Source organism: Tachyglossus aculeatus, chromosome 2, assembly GCF_015852505.1.
Source record: "Tachyglossus aculeatus isolate mTacAcu1 chromosome 2, mTacAcu1.pri, whole genome shotgun sequence".
NCBI lineage: Eukaryota > Metazoa > Chordata > Mammalia > Monotremata > Tachyglossidae > Tachyglossus > Tachyglossus aculeatus.
The window spans coordinates 83,680,354-83,696,816 of NC_052067.1; the positions used below are offsets into that span (position 1 = coordinate 83,680,354).

The window sequence follows — 16,463 nt, forward strand, 5'->3', positions numbered from 1 at the left end:
ATCTTCCTCCCTCCAACTTAGACTGTGATCCCCATGTGGGCTGGAGACTGATTATCTTGTATCTACCCCCAGCACTTAGTGTCTGGCACATAGTAAGCCCATAACAAACACCCTAAAAAATGAAAGAAAAATTTGAAGCAAAAAAGAACATCTGAACAACAAAGACGACAGCACAGATGACGGAGGGAGCAGTTTTTCTGCTCTTCGTTATTCCTGCTAGGTTGTCCCTAGTTCAAACAGAGCTTTTAAAGACACGTATTTTACAACCAGGACACAGCTCGAGCTCTGGGACAACCTGGCTCAACTGCAGAGTTGCCAACCCACGGGGAGTTTACGTCCAGTCCACACAAACGAGCTAAAGTAGGCCAGCTCCGTAAATGCGGGCTGCTTCCTCTGCATGTAAAATGACGGGTGCCTGGAGAAAGCTCTTTCTCCCACTGTCCAGCCCTGCCTCAGGCCTGGTGGGTATGTGTGGGCCCTCTCTGGACCTCAAGTTTCCCTGAGGACCTGGTGATCCACACCACAGTCCAGAGAAGCCCATGCCCAACCCACCTTTGGCAGGGAGGAGCCCTTCCCCTTTCTCTGAGGTTTGCTTGCCAGTTGTTTCTGTCCAAGTCACCCACTTTCTTCATCCCCTACCCCAGGGTTGCTCACCCCATCCACTCTTCCCTCCTCCCGGCCTGCTCATATCCGTTCACAGGGGCTTCCTCAGCTGCTTCCCAGCTGTTCCTTGGGACAGACAAGAAGACCCCAGCCCTAGGCGAGAGGTGCAGGCTAGGGGCAGGGCTGACAACTGCTGAGAATAATTTCTACGGAGTCTGTCGTGAGTCTGGCCGGCTGCTGTAAAGGAGGCAGCTGCTGTCCCCTTCCCTTCCCCAATCCCCCTCCGTCTAGTGCCTGCCCTCTAACAGTTTGGGTCTGTCAGGAAAAAAATGTGAAAGTCAGTCATATTTATTCATCCTGTTTTTAAAAAGTCATCCTCCCCAGTTGCCTTCTATCCTGCTGAGCGGAGATTGTAGTAAAAGCATTTGCTATATATTAAGGACTTAGTGTGGGCAGAGCACTATACTAAGCACTGGAAAAGAATGCACAGGTGGGAAATAGACATGGTCCTTGTCCCTTGAGGGCCTCACGATCTGGTTCAACTGGCCAGTTAATGAAAGAGACCAGACCTCGCTGGTAATGGGTGAAAAGTACTCTGCATACAGTAAGTGCAGTTGAGTGATTCAAAAAAAGTTAATGAAAGGCAAGAAAGGGAGTCAATTCTGTTGTCCCAGTAGAATATAACTGCTGGTTTTAGACTGTGAGCCCACTGTTGGGTAGGGACTGTCTGTATATGTTGCCAACTTGTACTTCCCAAGCGCTTAGTACAGTGCTCTGCACACAGTAAGCGCTCAATAAATACGATTGATTGATTGATTGGTGCTTCTGGTACCCAGGGATGTATCATTTCTAGTGAGAAAGCTTCCCCATTTTACCTCCTGTGTCATTAAAGTCTGGGCTAAAGACTATAAGGTCTGTGCAGATCTGGGTTTTTGGAGTATTTTAGGGGAAAATGTACTGAATTCAGATGGAAATCTTATTTTGAGGTAAATCAAAGAAATATGGCAAACTACTTATATTTAACCAGATTACTTAGTATCAGAACAAAGATATTGTTTTCAGCTGGATGTAATCACTCTTATACAATCTGTTTAAATTATTGATTTCCCAGCACACCATAGACTGATGAGTGGGGTAACAGCATCATCTTTTTTTTTTAACCTATAAGAAAAAAAACTGTGGTTTTCCAGGCACAAGCCTGACTGAGAGCCTGGGGTTATTTTGGAGGAAAGGGAGAGGTGTGTGGCTTTGGGCACGAACCTTAACTATCTTTGTGCCTCAGTTGCCTCATCTGTTAAATGGGGATACAAAACTTGTTCTTCTCTCTTAGATTGTGAGCCCCACGTGGGACAGGGACTCTGTCCAGTCTGCTTATACTGTATCTACTCCAGTATTTCATACAGAGCTGTGCACATAGCAAGAACTTTACAAATGATACAATTATTATCAATAATAATAATGATGGCATTTAATAAGCTCTTACTATGTGCAAAGCACTGTTCTAAGCGCTGGGGAGGTTACAAGGTGATCAGGTTGTCCCATGGGGGGCTCACAGTCTTCATCCCCATTTTACAGATGAGATAACTGAGGCCCAGAGAAGTGAAGTGACTTGCCCAAAGTCCCACAGCTGACAATTGGCGGGGCCGGGATTTGAACCCAGGACCTCTGACTCCAAAGCCCATGCTGTTTCCACTGAGCCACGCTGCTTCTCAATTATTAGTGGTGTTGGTTTTGAAGATCAGAGTTGGGGGCCCCTACAGAGCTGTTTATTGGCTTACAGGAAGAGAATCTTAAGAGAATCTTTATCCTTCACTTAGCTTTTCCTAGTTTAGGTATCTGCTCTCCTGCTGTTGACAGATAAGGATAATTGTGTCAGTTTTTTACCTTCCCCATTAAGGGACATAGCAACTACCCTTTTATTTTATGATATCTATAAAGCACTTACTATGTTCCAGGCACTGTACCAAGTTCTGGGGTAGATACAAGCTAATCAGGTTGGACGCAGTCGATGTCCCACACGGGGCTCACGGTCTAAATCCCCATTTTAAAGATGAAGTAACTGAGGCACAAAGAAGTTGCGACTCGCTCGAGGTCACAGCAGACAAGTGGCAGAGCCAGGATTAAAACCCAGGTCGTTTTGACTCCCAGGGCCATGCCCTATCTATTAGACCATGTATCTCTTTAGGAAAGAAGATAGCTTCGATAACCACGGTAAAACTAGACTATTCTGAGAAGAATCACACACACACACACGCACGCACGCACTGACATGGTGCTGTACTGTTCTGAGAAGGGAAGGAGAGAGGCCAAGGGGTTGGGGCCCATGGGAGGAAGGCTGAATTTAGCATGACGCATCGGTCGATCACTGGTACTTATCGAGCACTTACTGTGTGCAGAACACTGTGTTGAGTGTTTGGGAAAGTACAACAGAGTTGGTAGACCTGTTTCCTGATCATAAGGAGCTGACATTCTAGATGCATGTCACAGAGGCACGACCTTGGGGTTGCTGCCACATCTGGCTCCCAGAGCTCAGGAACTGGTGAAGCCGGCTTGGCTCCGCTGGAGGCCAAATGCAAGGTAGAGGCTGAGGGAGGCGCGGCCTGGCTCAGCCATATGGCTCTCCAAAGTGGCATTCATTCATTCAATCATATGTATCGAGTGCTTACTGAGGGCTTGGGATAGTACAATATACCAATAAACATACACATTCCCTGCCCGCAACGAGCTTACAGCACTCCCAGCTGGCTGTTGCCCTGTAGCCCAAAGCACAAAGCTGCCCATTGTCCATGTTCAGGCCACCCTCGGGCCCCAGGGACTGACCAGCTCCTCATCTACGGCTCTGTTTCCATTTTTATGGACCGTTCACTGTTTGACATTTTCAGCAGCCAATTTATTGACCTCCCAAATCAGTGCCAAGGGTTTTCAAATATGTTGAATGGGAATAAAAGGTTTGGTATTGAGTAGAGGGTGTTTTTAAAGACCCTCAGAAACCCTTCAATTTTCAGTGTTCTAAAATCTAAAGAGATTTGGACCCATTCATTCAGTCGTTTTTATTGAGCACTTAATGTGTGCAGAGCACTGTACTAAGAGCTTGGAAGAGTGCAAAATAACAATAAACAGACACAGTCCCTGCCCAAAGAGAGCTTAAAATCCATCTTTCTTTCGGCAGTTCCGTAGACCGCTGGTAAAAGATTTTGCCAGGTTAAAGGCAGACCTCTAGATCGTAAACTAGCTGTGGGCAGGGAATGTATCTGTTATATTGTTCTATTGTACTCTCCCAAATTCTTAGTTCAGTGCTCTACATGCAGTAAATGTTCAATAAATACCATTGACTGACCTGTTTGGCCTTTTAAGTATTACACATTTACCACCTGTACCAGTGGGGGTGTGGTGGTAGTTAAAGGAATGAATCAGCATTCTTTTTTTCTTATCATTAACATCATCATTTAAAAAGATTTGCATGCCCCACGCTCATTATGTAATTCTAGAGATACACAATGGATTATTACCTAGGCAATCTATAGATCCAGTCCCCAACTCTTATCAGTTTGCTTACCTGGCTTACACCTTGGTTGTGTTGGACAAGTAAGCACTGGGTATTTTCAGGACCAAGCTGGGGAAAGAAGTGTCATCACTTGGAATTGGTTTTATTATTTCATATCTGCTGGGGAGATTTATGTGAATGTTATTAAAGTCATGCAAAGTCTTTAAACAACATCCTTAATTGCAACCCCAAAGGGTGTCCAGATTCCTGCCTGCCAAACTTGCATCATGAAGATGAGGTTGATAGTAATAATAATAATAATTGTGGTATTTATTAACCACTTACGATGTGCCAGGCACGGCACTAAGCTCTAGGGTGGGATACAAGTAAATGTGATTGGACACAGTCTCTGTCCCACATGGAACTCACAGTCTTAATCCTCATTTTGCAGATGATGTAACCAAGGCCGAGAGGAAGGGAAGTGACTTGCCCAAGGTCACACAGCAGACAAGTGGTGGAGCTGGGATTAGAATCCAGGTCCTTCAGGCTCACAAGCCCATACTCTATCCACTAGCCCAAGCTGCTTATATGTGATAATACGAGCCAGAGAGAGTGGATAATAAAATCAACCCTCAGCCCAATTTTAGCCAATGATTTCAATCTCCTGCTCCTCCAGCCCTTTCAGAGAACTCTTAGCAAACAGAAAATTGGATTATTTCAGCTCATTCTGGTTCACCCCAACTCCCTCCCCTCTCACTGTATGTTGTCTTTATCCATGCTGTTGGTAATAATTATGGTATTTAAGTGCTTACTATGCACCAGGCACTACTGTACTAAGCGCTGGAGTGGATACAAGCAACTCAGGTAGGACACATGGGGTTCACAGTCTCAATTCCCATTTTACAGAAAAGGTAACTGTGGCCCAGAGAAGTGAAGTGACTTGATGAAGGTGCAATAATTATGGTACTTGTTAAGCGCCTACTGTGTGCCAGGCACTGTATTAAGCACCTAGGTGATTACAAGCAAATCAGGTTGGACACAGTCCCTGTCCCTCATGGGACTCACAGAGAAGCCATAAGTGTGAGTGTCCACAAAACTGGATAAGTGGAAGGTGGTAATATTTATAAGAAAAACGTGCTTGAGTGTTCTTGGGAAAGTCATTTGATTTCTCTGTGCATTAGTTTTCTCAACTGTAAAAGTGGGGATCAATCAATTCATGGTACTTAGTGAATGCTTTCTCTGTGCTTGTTTTCTCTCCCCGTTCGGTGAGCCTCTTATGGAACAGGCACAGTCTGATCTTCTGATCTGCTTGCATTATATCTCACCCAGCATGTATTTCAGTGCTTGTAAGCAATTAGCAAATACCATAGTTATTATTGGTATTGTCTCGATCCCAGTTTCTCCATCTGCAAAATAGGAGGGAGTTTCCTTTTATCAATCAGTCAGTGGTATTTACTGAGTGCTTACTGTATGTAAAGCATTATGATAAACTCTTGGGAAAGTTCAGTACAATGGAGTTGGGAGGCATGATTCCTTCCTGCAAGGAGCTTACAGTCTATAGAGAATCCAGAGATTAAACTAAATTACACATGGGAAAATTGGCAGCATGTTAGGATAAGTACCAACTGCTGTGGAGATGAGGGTGGGGTGAATATCAAGCGCTGAAAGAGTACAAATCTGAGTGCAAAGGTGATGCAGAAGGGAGGAATTGATCTCTTCATATATGTATGCATTCATTCATTCAATCGTATTGAGAGCTTACTGTGTGTAGAGCACTGTACTAAGCGCTTGGGAAGTACAAGTCAGCAACATATAGAGACGGATATCCTACCAGCAGCTCAAGGCCCAGATTCATTCATTCAATCGTATTTATTGAGCACTTGCTGTGTGCAGAGCACTGTACTAAGCACTTGGGAAGTACAAGTTGGCAACATATAGAGACGGTCCCTACCCAACAGTGGGCTCACGGTCTAGAAAGTGTGCTTAGTAATTACAGATGCCCAGCTTTGAGTTCTTCAGCAACCCTGTTGTACACCCAGGTTTTTGTTGTTGTTTTTTTAATATTAATGTCCTGGAAAAAATCCTCTTTCTAAAGCAAATTAAATCAAAATCATGAAAACTGTTGCTGGAACATTATTGAAATTTCGTATGATTCACAGGAGCATCAGTGGTGGTCAGGCTTGCAGAATGGATCAAAACGCGCACACACACACACACACACACACACACACACCACACACACACACACACACACACCACACACACCCCCATTGCAGAAAATGCTTATGCACCCAAAAACTTTCCCCACTTTTTAGTTGCTTAGAGCTAATGTGGTGTCTGTTAGAAGTCTTGGATGTTAAAGAATTCTTGCTTGTTAATAGCCTGATTGACTTTTAGGTTCAGGTAAGGGCTTTTTCCATGACACCGTGAGAACAGGAAATATGGTTGAGATGGAGAAGGCAGATGGAAAGGATACCTTTCCTCTGGAATGCTTCTCAGGCCACTGCCTCTCTGTAGGCAGTTGTCTGGGCTTCCAGCAGAGCATTCCCAACTCCACGCTGCCTGGATAAGTACAAATTTTATTTAGGTTTACTCCCCCACCAAACCTGTGCAGTTTGCCCAGGGGAACACCAATGAAGCCTCGCTGTTTGCAGACTTCCTATTTGTATATTGGGGTCCTTTAATCACTATGAGATGGCTCATGATCAATTATTTGCAGGGATTCATTTGTGCCACGCTAACGAAAGGGTAGCCCTAGCATCTGTGGGCAGAGAGCCTTGGCACCTATGCTGAAGCCCTGGCACTTCTAAGGCACACATCAACACCCTTGTTATCCAAGAGACCACTGTCAGAGAGCTATTTCTAAGACCAAATGCTGTGGCAGTTTTGTGACACTACTCTCTCTACTACCTACGTCATCATTCTTTCTGACCCCGTATGCTCTACCCCTCCATCGTTCCAGTTAGGATTTTTATTTTGGTTTTGGTTTTTTCACATTATTTATTAAGTGCTTATATGCCAGGCACTAAGCGCTGGGGTACGTCCAAGCTAGCCAAGTTGGACACAATCCCCGTCCCCCATGGGGTTTCCAGTCTTAATCCCCATTTTACAGATGAGGGAATTGAGGCCCAGAGAAGTGAAACATCTTGCCCAAGGTCACACAGGAGACAAGTGGGAGAGCAGGGATTAGAACCCAGGTCCTTCCAACTCCCAGGCCCGTGGTGTATCCACTAGGCCATGCTGCTCCTGCCCAGGAAAGGATTTGTTCGATGGCCAAAACCAGGTGGGACCAGGCCTGGAGGCAATGTTTTGGTTTGTTGTCTGTCTCCCCCTTCTAGACTGTGAGCCCGTTGCGTAGGGACTGTCTCTATATGTTGCCGACTTGTACTTCCCAAGCACTTAGTACAGTGCTCTGCACACAGTAAGCGCTCAATAAATACAATTGAATGAAATGAATGAATGAATTAGAGGAGTGCTGGTATTGTGACCTAACTCCTCCCCCAGGACAAATTAAATAATGATTTTTGACCCCAGGGAACTCTGGGCTGTAAAGCCAAGATTCAGTGAGCCCACTACAAATACCCAGAAGGGTCTTAACTCCCTTGTTGTCCTCACTCCCAGCAAGAAGGTTTTTTGTTTTGTTTTGTTTTGTTTTTTGTTTGTTTTTATAAACATAAATATATACATATAGCCTCCAGGAGTTCAGGGCTGCAAGGAGACAAGGATTTGTCATGGCGGGGTCCCACCCTGGAGCCCACCCAAATGTTAACTGAAGGACCTAGGAGATTGTAGTTCTCATGCAGCTTTGATCCCACAACCTCTGGGCTACAGGAGAACCAGGGTTCCTGTGGTTCTCCTCACCTACCTTTGGGGTGGGAGACCCAGGAAACTGAGACCCTAAAGCCATCATTCATTCATTCAATTATATTTATTGAGCACTTACTGTGTGCAGAGCACTGTACTAAACGTTTTGGGAAGTACAAGTTGGCAACATATCTTTCTGTCCTTTTCTATGAGGTTGATCAATAGTTTCTGGCTTGATATCACCTACAAATGGTGAGATAAACCTATACAGAAGTTCTGAGGTAATCTAAAAAGAAATGCCAAGTGTTAGAAATAGTGAACTAATGTCTCTCTTCCCCTCTAGACTATAAGCTCACTGTGGACAGGGAATGTGCCTACTGTTGATATTTTACTCTCCCAGATGCTTAGTACAGTGCCCTGGCACCTCTAAGGCACACATCAACACCCTTGTTATCCAAGAGACCGCTGTCGGAGAGCTATTTCTCAATAGCTCAATAAATATGGTTGACTGATTGAGAAAATTGAATTCTTTCCTCCTCTAGGATTGACCGCTTCCCATGAACCCAGCCCCAGGCTCCACAGCTTCCTTCTGAGTACCAAGGGCTGGATGGAGACCTGAGGAATATAGCTGGGTCTGTAGTGGGAGAGAGGAGTGGGCTGAGGTTGGAGGTCCTAGCAAGTCCCTTACACCCTCCCTTCCCCTCCTCACCTCAGTGAGACTTTGGTGTTTCACTCCTATGACCAACACAGCTCATACATTTTCAGTATGGCGCCAAACTAGTTTCTCATTTTCCTTGTAAAGATTCAGCTGGGCATATTATCTTGTTGATGAGAGCAAATGTATTTAAATAAGGGCTTTTCCTGAGCACCCCACAGGGTGTGTGGTGTTCTACGGGATGCTAAGTAGAATGTGTCATCATTTAATTTTCTTCCAATGAAAACATACCTAAGGAGTTGCAAATTGACCTAGAAAAAAAGTTTCGCAGTCATTAGTATAAGTTACATGCAACAACATGAGTTGAAAGAAGTTTATTATTCTAGGTTATTGTTCTAGGAAACAAGACTTTTAAGGCCATGTTATAAAAGCTTATTAACCTGATGTGGTTATTAATCAGCTGCTTCACTTAGAGTGGTTATTGCTTCCTAAAGAGGCCAAGTCCTCTGGGTAGACAAATGGGTGGAGGGATCCTGCTTACTGTTCCCAGAGCAAAACTCTGAGTGCAGATTAAACTTCTTGGGAATGGTTTGTCACTCCTCCATTTTCTGGATCTGTGCGAAAGCTTTTCCAGGAGCCTCTTCCTCCAGAATGACTCAAGCTTGCTTTCCCATATCATAGCCCCTTATTAAGCCAGAGGCAATATTTTATGTCTTGGGCATCTTAGGTAGCAACTCCCCTTCATAGGTTGTAAAACCTTTTTGGGATCTTTAATTGAAAGTGCCCCTGGTCCAGAATTGTAGGTTAGCATTTTACTCCTATTCCTCTCCAGTCTCTAAGGGCCCCTAGTAAGTTGAGTGGCAGAATCAAATGTAATTTTAGACTTCCAAACTTTTGTTTGGGCTTCATGGTCTCGTAAAGGAAGATTTTTCTCTTTTGTTTTATACCTTTTGAACCCCCAATATTTATTTTAAATTAACCTTATTATTATGAGTGCATGTTAGCATGTTATTAATTGTGGTATTTGTAAGCGCTTACTATGTACCAAGCACTGTGTAAGTGCTGGGGTAAATACAAGGTAATCAGTACAATTAATCTTAATGTCTTAGCTGCAGAGCCCTTGTTACAGTCCCCACAGCTGCTCACGCAAGACCTGTGTAACTTGCCTTAATGTCCTTCTTTATATGGAATTCATGTTTTATAGTACATACATATAGTACATACATATTTATTACTCTATTTATTTATTTATTTATTTATTTTACTTATACATTTCTATCCTATTTATTTTATTTTGTTGGTATGTTTGGTTCTGTTCTCTGTCTCCCCCTTTTAGACTGTGAGCCCACTGTTGGGTAGGGACTGTCTCTATGTGTTGCCAATTTGTACTTCCCAAGCGCTTAGTACAGTGCTCTGCACATAGTATGCGCTCAATAAATACGATTGATTGATTGATTGATTGATTGATAATATCTTTTTAACCAAAGAGATCAAAGTATGTCCCATACATTAACTCATTAATCCAATAGCTACCCACTCAAAAAGTTGTTATTGTCTTGTGGTGACACATTACAAATCTCTTAACCTCTCAGCATATTATCCTGTTAAAAAATGGACTGTACATATGCATAGAGAGGTTAAGAGATTTCTCCAAGGCCACACAGTAAGTCAGGAAAAGACCTGGGGATAGAACAAGTGGTTACTCTGTATTCTGTCTTTCAAATAGCCTTGCATGTATGTTCTTTACTCGTGGCTTTTCTCCCAATTTTTACATGATAATAATAATAATGATGGCATTTATTAAGCGCTGACTATGTGCAAAGCACTGTTCTAAGCGCTGGGGGCGGGGAATACAAGGTCATCAGGTTGTCCCATGTGGGGCTCACAGTCTTCATCCCCATTTTACAGATGAGGTAACTGAGGCCCAGAGAAGTGAAGTGCCTTGCCCAAAGTCACACAGCTGACAATTGGCGAAGCTGGGATTTGAACCCATGATCTCTGACTCCAAAGCCCGGGCTCTTTCCAGTGAGCCACGCTGCTTCTCTACATGATACATGACTTTGTCATGCATTTTACCTATCTCACAGGGCTATTATTAGGAATGGCTTATGCCAATTATTAAGAAGTTCTCAAGAATAATGTATGATGGTTTCTATAAAAAAACTCTGAACCAGTTTTCTCAGTGGCTCAGGTTACTCCCTAATAATAAAATAAGCATAATCACTCTCTGAAACCACTAGAGAACAGTTTGGTTTGAGTACACCATAAATCTCTATCTGCTGTTCATAAACTCACTGTGGGCAGGAAACATGTCTACCAACTCTGTTAAACTGTACTCTCCCAAGCGCTTAGGACAGTGTTCAATATACTGCTCTATACTCTATACACTCTATACACTGCTCTATACATGCAGTGCTGTGCCGTTTGTCATCTGTGTGACTTTGAGCAAATCACTTCCCTTTGTCTCAGTTCCCTCATCTGTAAAATGGGGATTAAGACTGTGAGCCCCACATGGGACAACCTGATCACCTTGTGTCCTCCTCAGTGCTTAGAACAGTAAGCACTTAACAATTGCCATTATTATTATTATTATTATTATTAAACAATAGGAGATTAATAAATATGATTGATTAAGATAGTATTGCTTCATGGATAAATCCATCAACAGTATGACAGTATAATTGAGCATTTACTGTGTGGAGAGTACTGTACTAAGCACTTGGGAGACACAGAACAATAGAGTTGGTAGCATATTCCCTCCCCTCTCAGGGTTGTACCTGGAGGGTTTCCAGTACTCTACCAGTCTTGACTACAGGAGGGAGAGTCAAGCAGAGGCATACCCATTCCATTCCTAGCTTGGGCGGTGGCTAACAAGTGGAAGGCAATCTGCTACAAGTCAAAACTCCCCTGTGCTGGGCAGCAACGGCAGGGGAGAGAGTCAAGGGCGTAGACTCGAATTTACTGCGCTGAAGGAGGCAATGGTAAACCACTTCCTTATTTTTGGTAAGAAGACTCTATAGATACGTTACTGAAATGATTGCGGATGGAGTTGGGGCATTCTGGGAGAGACGTGTCCATGGTATCACAATGAGTCAGAGATGACTTGACAGCATAAGACAAGATAAGCACGTTCCCTGCCCACAATGAACTTATAGTCTAAAGAGTGCTTTATTTATTTATTTATTTATTTATTTATTCTACTTGTACATGTCTATTCTAGTTATTCTACCTACTGGGTAGGTACTTAGATTACTGGGTAGGTACTTAGATTAGCGTGGGAGATTAGGGAGAAGCAGCATGGCTCAGTGGAAAGAGCCCGGGCTTTGGAGTCAGAGGTCATGGGTTCAAATCCCAGCTCCGCCAATTGTCAGCTGTGTGACTTTGGGCAAGTCACTTAACTTCTCTGGCCTCAGCTACCTCAACTGTAAAATGGGAATTAATAATGTGAGCCCCCTGTGGGACAACCTGATCACCTTGTAACCTCCCCAGCGCTTAGAACAGTGCTTTGCACATAGTAAGCGCTTAATAAATGCCATTATTATTATTATTATTTTATTTTGTTAGTATGTTTGGTTTTGTTCTCTGCCTCCCCCTTCTAGACTGTGAGCCCACTGTTGGGTAGGGACTGTCTCTATATGTTGCCAACTTGTACTTCCCAAGCGCTTAGTACAGTGCTCTGCACACAGTAAGCGCTCAATAAATACGATTGATTGATTGATTGATTCATTGCTTCTTCAGTGGTGTACCCACTGCTGAAGTGTACTAAACAGCCCCTAATCATGCAAAAGGAGGTGTGCTCTGTCCAAAGGGCCTATTTTGCTACCAGGTTGTAACCTTGGGCACTGGGAGACCTGGGCCTGGTCATAGTTATAGTTTTCATAGTTATCGTTCAGAATGGATTGTCCCTTTCCAGGGTTCAATGGGCTGTCAGTCAAGAAACCAAAAACTCAGATTGACTCATCCTCTGCCAGTCTTCTGATGCACCCTGTCCCCTTGTTTGCCCAGGCTGGTAGCAGTGATTTAAAGCCACCACCCTGGTCTATCGGTCAATCAGTGATATTTATTGAGTGCTTATTGTGCACGGAGCACTGTACTAAGCACTTGGGAGGGTAGGATAGAGTTGGGAGAGGTGATCCCTGCACACAGAGAGCTCACTGGTAAATCCTGTGCCTCATCCCTTGGCTGTCTCATGCTCATGACAACCCTTGCAGGCAATTAATAATAATAATAATAATAATGGCATTTATTAAGCGCTTACTATGCGCAAAGTACTGTTCTAAGCACTGGGGAGGTTACAAGGAGATCAGGTTGTCCCACGGGGGGCTCACAGTCTTAATCCCCATTTTACAGATGAGGGAACTGAGGCCCAGCCACCAGCCACAGAGCTCCTGACCCTTCACCCCATCCCTAACCCTCGGCCCCACCTTTGGCCTTCTCTACCCACATTATGAGTTTTGAAGAAACCCACCTCCTTTGCTGGAAGACAAGGGGGCTGTTGAATAATAATAATAATGGTATTTGTTAAGCACTTACTATGTCTCAGGCACTGTACTAAGCGCCGGGGTGGGAGGTATAAGCAAATTGGGTGGACATTGTCCCTGTCCCACATGGGGCTCACAGTCTTAATCCCCATTTAAAGATGAGGGAACTAAGTACAGAGAAGTGACTTGCCCAAGATCACACAGCAGACAAGCTGCAGAGCTGGAGTTAGAACCCAGGTCCTTCAGACTCCAAGGCCCATTCTCTATCCATGAGACTATGCTGCTTCTCATGAAGCAGCAGCCAAAGATAAAAATGTGCCAAATACATCTCTGGGCCCTGCTGGACCTGCCCTAGGGCCTGCTGAGCTAGAGGTAAGGCACTTTTGCCCCACATTTTCAAAGCGTGTGTCCCCCAATAATTTCCAAATGAGACGCTCCTAGTGGATCCTGCTTTAGAAATTCAGTCTAAATTGGCCCAGGGTGGAGCTTTCCATAAAGGCTTTGAGGCAATACAGGTCATTCTAGGTTCACCTCAGCTCTCTATATCTATTATTCTATTTATTTATATTGATGCCTGTTTGTTCGTTTTGATGTCTGTCTCCCCTCTTCTAGAATATAAGCCGGGGTGGGCAGGGATTGTCTCTCCTTATTGCTGAATTCTACTTTCCAAACGATTAGTACAGTGCTCTGCACACAGTAAGTGCTCAGTAAATACGATTGAATGAATGAATGAAAGGGAAAAAGTTAAACATGTTCATTCTCACTAAAAATGAATTCACTAATGCTGTATACAATTTCACTAAGGGATTTGTATCTTCCTGATTAGCTTCTATATACCCCAGTGTTTAGAACAGTGCTTGGCCCACACATAGTAAGACCTTAACAGATACCATAAAAAATAGTAAACGTTTCTCTCCACATTCTTCCTGGGTGGGATGTGGAACAGATTTTCTTTAATTAATATTTGTGTTTCTTATTGCTGCTGCTAAAATGCCTCAGAAGATTATCCTGGATTCAATAGTTGCACCTAATAACCCTCTTAGATAAGGGTGGGCAATCCAAGGTTAATTAAGAAAACTATTTGGAAAAAAAGTGTGCTGCTTTAATAATAAACCCTCAAAAATTCCTGCGAGTCTTTTGGGTCTTGTTTGAAATAAGAGAATAGTGTGAACTAGTTGTAGAAATCCTAAAAGGATTAGGAATTATAGAGTATAAGAATGCATGCATGAGCTGAGCAAGGAAAAAAATCACCTTTTGTGGGGAAAGCAACTCTCTGTAGGGATTTAATTGAGAATTTTATATTAAAACGGCTTGACTCTTTTTTTCCACAGCTCAACTGAACGTGTAATGTTCCAGTAGTTCAAGATCAGGTCAAGCACAAGAACGTGAACAGCAGATTCTAATTTTGAAATTTACCTGGCTCCTTTTATTAGCAGTATTGCTTGATGGGAAGAGTAAAGGACTGCAAGTCAGAAGACTTGGGTTCTAATCCCAGTTCTACCACTTGCCTGCTGTGTGACCTTGAAAAAGTCACTTGACTGCTCTGTGCCTCAATTTTCTCATCCATAAAATGTGCACTAAATATTTTGTCTCTCTCCCCCAGTAGAAGTTTAGCCCTTTGTGGGGCAGGGACTACATCTGATCTGATTAGCCTGTATTTACCCCAGCACTTTGTACGGTGTTTGGCACATAGTAAGCACATAAATACAGCAGTTATTATGATTATTACTGTTATAATTATATATATATATGTATAGCCTTTGTGTCAGGGTCTCAACTTCATTCAATTGTATTTATTGAACACCTACTGTGTGCAGAGCATTGTACTAAGTGCTTGGAAGAGTATAATACAATAAAAAGACACATTTCCTGACCACAATGAGCTTACAGTCTAGAGTGGGAGAGATAGACATCAATGCCGATAAATAAAATTGCAGATATCTATATAAGTACCATGAGGCTGGGAGCGGGGAAGAGCAAAGGGAACAAAGTCAGGGTGACGCAGAAGGAAGAGGAAGATGAGGAAAGGTGGGGCTTAGTCTGGGAAGGCCTCTTGGAGGAGATGTGCCTTCAATACTGCTTTGAAGCGGGGGAGAGTAATTGTCTGTTGGATTTGAGAAGGGAGGGCATTCCAGGTCAGAGGCAGGATGTGGGCTAGGGGTTGGTGACGAGACAGATGAGACTGAGGCACAGTGAGGAGGTTAGTGCTAGAGGAGTGAAGTGTGCGGGCTGTGTTGTACAAGGGGAGAATCAAGGCGAGATAGGAGGGGGCAAGGTGTTGGTGTGCTTTAAAGGCAGAGTTGAGGACTTTTTGTTTGATGAGGAGGTGGATAGGCAACCAGTAGAGTTTTTTTTGAGGAGTGGGGTGACATGTCCTGACCGTTTTTATAGAAACATGATCTGGGCTGGAGAGTGAAGTATGGAGTGGAGCAGGGAGAGACAGGAGGCTGGGAAGTCAGCAAGGAGGTTGATGCAGTAATCCAGGTGGGATAGAATGAGTGATTGGGATGGAGTGAGTGATTTGGATGGAGAGGAAAGGGCAGATTTTTAGCTATGTTGTGAAGGTGGCACCAACAGGATTTAGTGATGGACTTTCGTGTAAAACCCTTAAAAGGAAGCGTAATTGACCTATGGAATTCTGGCTCAGGACAGATTGAGTGTTAATACTGCTGGAATGGTTGCAGAAATGGTATTTATTGTGCACTTAGGCAGAGCATTTATGAAATCCTGGGAAAGAATATAGAGTTGGGAATTAAATACAGTCTTTGGCCCTCGAGGAGCTCACAATCTAAGAATATAAGTGGGGAGAGGGGATTGGCCATAAACAGATAAGGTATGTTGAAACAAAACATTCTGGCAACATAAAGAAATAGAAAAACACACACTTTTTTAAAAAAAAAAAAGCTCAGTAGGATACTGTGACTAAGGGAGCAGAATTTTAGCATCTCCGTGGCTCAGAGTCCAAAGTCATAAGTGTGGCCCCAGTGATTGCTACAACAGTAGCTACTCCAGTCTTCCCAAGGTTTTGTGGAGATGGCACCAGGCTGTGGCTGCTTTTCTGTGTTCCTCCAGTTGTGGTGCAGGGCAGGGCAGGATGGAGGTTGCTTGGGACAGTGGAGAAAAGCTAGTGAAGGATCCCAGGGGCAGCATGGCATCCGGTGGAGGAGGATGCCGAGGGCTCTGGACATCATCATGGGAAGATGATGGATTCCAGGGAGATTTGCTCATCTGTGGTGGAAAGCGAGGCCAAGGGGTGTGCTGCTACTGCTCTTGGTTTTCTTTTCCTTAATGCTGGGATTAAAGATTGCTGGGCGTTCTAGCCGGACAATGAGAGAGCCCTGACATTTTTGAAAGAAAGTCACGAAAGGGAGCAACAGGCATATCAAAAATTCACTGGGGCCCCTAACTCTCCTTCACCTCCTCGGTGTACAGACAG

At 43.7% G+C, this 16,463-nt stretch overlaps 1 protein-coding gene and 1 non-coding gene across 3 annotated transcripts in view; both read left to right on the forward strand.

Moving 5' to 3' along the window:
• Positions 1-16,463, forward strand: part of SLC2A12 (solute carrier family 2 member 12) — a 72,508-nt gene that overhangs the window by 27,579 nt on the left and 28,466 nt on the right. The gene's annotated exons all lie outside the window — the stretch shown is intronic.
• On the forward strand, positions 11,306-11,443 carry LOC119925038. The gene has a single exon (XR_005449710.1). It is a non-coding gene; the product is annotated as a small nucleolar RNA SNORA7 (small nucleolar RNA).